Source organism: Eucyclogobius newberryi, unplaced genomic scaffold (assembly GCF_026437365.1).
Source record: "Eucyclogobius newberryi isolate DKJ021-1_F unplaced genomic scaffold, fEucNew1.0.hap1 SCAF_12, whole genome shotgun sequence".
Classification (NCBI taxonomy): domain Eukaryota; kingdom Metazoa; phylum Chordata; class Actinopteri; order Gobiiformes; family Gobiidae; genus Eucyclogobius; species Eucyclogobius newberryi.
In genome coordinates this window covers 33,205,583-33,210,796 of record NW_027315746.1, presented here as the reverse complement: position 1 = coordinate 33,210,796, position 5,214 = coordinate 33,205,583, and positions in this window count along the sequence as shown.

Below are 5,214 nucleotides of genomic sequence, written 5' to 3'. Positions count from 1 at the left end.
TAGTTTCTATGGTGGGACACAGTAGAAAAACGAACTTGGACACAAATACCATCGTTTTTTCCTTAAATTCTTAAATGCGACATCCGCCGGCAATAATGACAAAATCCCCTTAATTTCCAGTACATCAAAACATCAGAACAAAAGCCTCTATCTTTTTGTCCATTCCTCAGCTCGACCACACTGAAGTTAGCCAAGTACTCCATATCCCCAATACTGTCGACTGAACAGCTCATTCCATCCTCTCAGATCCTCAATCATCCACATCTTTGCCTTTTTCTCTCCGCGTGAACTTGGCCGGCGACCGTGCACAGCCCTGCCAAGTGCCCACAGCGGCCAATATGGTGTAACTGATTTGAGAAGGATTAGAGATTCCTCCGCTAAGCCCCGCACAAAATCCTCTCAAATATTCGCAGACGGGTTGAATTAGCGGCAGAGAGAATGGACGCTGGTGCGGTGATAATTGGTGGAGAGGCGCGGAGGGGGCGGGGCTGAAGCCTGACGAGATGGCGCGGGGCAGGCGTGACCGGAGAGACAAAGGGGAGCGCGGAGGAGGCCCGTGTAAACACAAGTGTACGTACAAGCCTCCTCCGAGCATCCAGAATGGAGCTTTTGTGTGGACTTTTGTTTACCGTAGTGTGGCTAAATGCTACGCTCTGATTGGCTGCCAACTCAGGAACAGAAATGGGAAAGTCTGGGTTTTATGGGTTAGGGTTTTGGGTAATTCAAATGTGCAGCCTAAAGAGTTCTATATTTTCATAGATAAATAAGACTATAAATGTTAAAATAATGAAAATAAAATATGGTGTAGTAAAATATAGAATTAGATTATTTTGTATCATTTGTATGTCTCTTGTCTCTGATTCCAGCGGAGTGGGCTTCTGTTCACACAAAGGGCCCCGAGGCGTCTCCTCGCACACTCAAGGGACCTCAGTTACCGAGTCCGCTTCTCAACTTCTGCATTTGGAAAGTCGTCAGCAAATGTTGGCAGTGGTGTTTTTGGAGCTTATAAACTGTTAAGACCTCCCTCTTATAATGTACGAAACATGTTTGTCCATCTTGAAATCTGGATTTGTATTTTTGGAACAAAACTAGACAAACCCAAAGCCTGAATAAAGGCAAGAAATAAAGAGTTTTCTGTTTTTTTTTGCATTTGTGCTTTATATTCATTTTTTTTTACCTCATATTGTTCTTTTGGGTTATACAGTGGCATGACATGAATGAAATAAGCATTTTGTGTAGAAAAAAAAACACTTTCAAACCATAAATAGTACATAAAACAGATTTCCTCCATTGGATTGAAGAGGAACAAAACCTCACAGCAGTGGCACGACTTTTATGGAAGAGCAAACAGACTTGGAGTGTTCAATATTTAGTGGATAACATTTGCACACAAAAGTCTGTTTCTAACCCCGGTCTCTCCCGTGGAGGGTGCGCACCTGTCCTGCCGAGAGAAACTGTGATTTTAGGAGGAGTGAACAGTCAATTCACTGATCAGGGCTTCACTTCTCTGCACATGCTCAGTCACAGGTTTCTTCAGTGTGGTTGGAGCACAGATCCATGGGGTTTGAGGCTGTGGTCCTCAGAGCACATGTGCAGAGCTCTAACAGAAGCTGCTGTCTCTGGTTCTAAAGCTCATGTTAGAGGGCGGAGCATGAACGGCCTCTGAACACGCCCACAGACTGAGCAGCTGCAGGAGGAGAACCAGGCTCAGCCTGTAGTGGCCTCTAACAGACACAGTGAGTTCTAGCTTCAGCAGCAGAAGTGAAGGGAAAACGTGCTTATTTGGATATAGTTCCGAACTATTTAAATTGTAGTTGTGACACATGGTAATTTTAGATTGTATTGGTCAGTCACTGCTTGCCCTGATTGCCCTGACCACAGGCCACTGCCTCAAAGGCCTGAATAGGTTAAAAGAGGTCATTTTGAGCCTGATTCATGCTTTTTGTCCCATTATTGACTGAAATACAAAATGTTCATGTTTAAGCCATTTCTTATGTTAAATATGCTATTATTCCCCAAAGGCTTATATTCCCCCGAAAAACAGGAAATGCCTTTTAAGCATCGTGAAGAATAATTGGGATTCCCGGAAATATGCAAGAAAATAAGGATATAATTGGTCCACTGTAAACAGTTTAAATAGGACTTGTTCTGTTTTTAAAGTCAGTAAAAACCCAGTACTGCCCCATTAAACACAAGACCCTATAGAATGTATATGACTTCGCCTTTGTTTTACAGTGATATCTCGGCGTGTTCAGAGGCGAGGACAAAGGAGATGGCCATAGTGTTAATGAGAGTTTAGAGGAGACTGGAGAAGGGCCCTATATGTGAAGTGTGCACGTGAAGTGTGCATGTGAAGTGTGCATGTGAAGTGTGCACGTAAAGTGTGCATGTGAAGTGTGCACCATGTGAAGTGTGCACGTGAAGTGTGCAAGTGAAGTGTGCGCGTGAAGTGTGCACCATGTGAAGTGTGCACGTGAAGTGTGCACGTGAAGTGTGCACGTGAAGTGTGCACCATGTGAAGTGTGCACGTGAAGTGTGCATGTGAAGTGTGCACGTGAAGTGTGCATGTGAAGTGTGCACGTAAAGTGTGCATGTGAAGTGTGCACCATGTGAAGTGTGCACGTGAAGTGTGCATGTGAAGTGTGCACGTGAAGTGTGCACGTGAAGTGTGCACCATGTGAAGTGTGCACGTGAAGTGTGCACCATGTGAAGTGTGCACGTGAAGTGTGCACCATGTGAAGTGTGCACGTGAAGTGTGCACGTGAAGTGTGCGCGTGAAGTGTGCGCGTGAAGTGTGCACCATGTGAAGTGTGCACGTGAAGTGTGCATGTGAAGTGTGCATGTGAAGTGTGCACGTGAAGTGTGCATGTGAAGTGTGCACGTGAAGTGTGCACGTGAAGTGTGCATGTGAAGTGTGCACGTGAAGTGTGCATGTGAAGTGTGCACCATGTGAAGTGTGCACGTGAAGTGTGCACGTGAAGTGTGCGCGTGAAGTGTGCATGTGAAGTGTGCACGTGAAGTGTGCATGTGAAGTGTGCATGTGAAGTGTGCATGTGAAGTGTGCAAGTGAAGTGTGCGCGTGAAGTGTGCACCATGTGAAGTGTGCACGTGAAGTGTGCATGTGAAGTGTGCACGTGAAGTGTGCACCATGTGAAGTGTGCACGTGACGTGTGCACGTGAAGTGTGCACGTGAAGTGTGCATGTGAAGTGTGCACGTGAAGTGTGCAAGTGAAGTGTGCACGTGAAGTGTGCACCATGTGAAGTGTGCACGTGAAGTGTGCACGTGAAGTGTGCACCATGTGAAGTATGCACGTGAAGTGTGCACGTGAAGTGTGCACGTGAAGTGTGCACCATGTGAAGTGTGCACGTGAAGTGTGCACGTGAAGTGTGCACCATGTGAAGTATGCACGTGAAGTGTGCACGTGACGTGTGCACGTGAAGTGTGCACCATGTGAAGTGTGCACGTGAAGTGTGCACGTGAAGTGTGCACCATGTGAAGTATGCACGTGAAGTGTGCACCATGTGAAGTGTGCACGTGAAGTGTGCACGTGAAGTGTGCACCATGTGAAGTGTGCACGTGAAGTGTGCACGTGAAGTGTGCGCGTGAAGTGTGCATGTGAAGTGTGCACGTGAAGTGTGCATGTGAAGTGTGCATGTGAAGTGTGCATGTGAAGTGTGCAAGTGAAGTGTGCGCGTGAAGTGTGCACCATGTGAAGTGTGCACGTGAAGTGTGCATGTGAAGTGTGCACGTGAAGTGTGCACCATGTGAAGTGTGCACGTGACGTGTGCACGTGAAGTGTGCACGTGAAGTGTGCATGTGAAGTGTGCACGTGAAGTGTGCAAGTGAAGTGTGCACGTGAAGTGTGCACCATGTGAAGTGTGCACGTGAAGTGTGCACGTGAAGTGTGCACCATGTGAAGTATGCACGTGAAGTGTGCACGTGAAGTGTGCACGTGAAGTGTGCACCATGTGAAGTGTGCACGTGAAGTGTGCACGTGAAGTGTGCACCATGTGAAGTATGCACGTGAAGTGTGCACGTGACGTGTGCACGTGAAGTGTGCACCATGTGAAGTGTGCACGTGAAGTGTGCACGTGAAGTGTGCACCATGTGAAGTATGCACGTGAAGTGTGCACCATGTGAAGTGTGCACGTGAAGTGTGCACGTGAAGTGTGCACCATGTGAAGTGTGCACGTGAAGTGTGCACGTGAAGTGTGCACTAGACGAGACCACACGGTGCATTCAGGCCCATCCTCCAGAGCCCGGCACAAAACATCCTCTGAGTTTAAACACAAAAGGAAAAAAAAATAATCAATTTACATCATGTGCTGATGTCTGTGTTTGTGATTTTATAGAAAACATTACAGATTATCATTATTGAGTCTGTGATGGTCAGTATTTCCTTTGCTACACTAATATGACTGATTTGCATTGATTGAATATGATATAATTGTAAATGAACCAGAACATATCGTCAGAGTCAACTACTGCCATTTACTTTATTGACTATAATTATGACTCGGGGCCATGAAAGTCATATTATTCATTCAAAATAAAGGATACATTCTGCAAAATTTACTTTTAACAACTTTTAACTGTCTAATTGTATTTCTTTGACCTTAAAGGATAGATCATCTTCTTTTTGTCATTGAACTTTTATATCTGTGTTCAAGTTTCTGCTACAATAGCACAGGGAGAGCCACAGGGGGCGCTGCAACTGTCAGGAGCAGGTCGAACGTCCAAAGAACATGCACAAGTTTAACCACAGAGATACAACCTCATGAAAAACAGACACAAAAATGAAAAGAGCTAAATCATATCTGAAGGAGCGAGAAGAGAACCCAACACGTACAATATATACCACTCAAATACTTAAACATGAACACAACACGCTTTGCTTTGGCTTTTGTTTTTAAAATACCACTTGAGTCCATAAGGTCATTCATGTGACCTTTGGTGCGTGGTGGTTTTACCAGAAGAACATGGAATAACTAAAGGTCGTCTTTAACATTATGAGGACACAGTTGGATTCTTCTTCTCACCGAGCCTGAGCCGAGGAGGAGCCACGCCTTCAGTGTCCTGGCTCTGGTTCTGTCACTGCTGCAGAAATTCCAGGTCAGTTGTTGTCTACGTCTCCATGGCGTTCTCCCGTTGACTTCCACTCATGGACTGTAATCACCTCATCACGACCTTGTCAACTGAAGCTAAAGAAGACA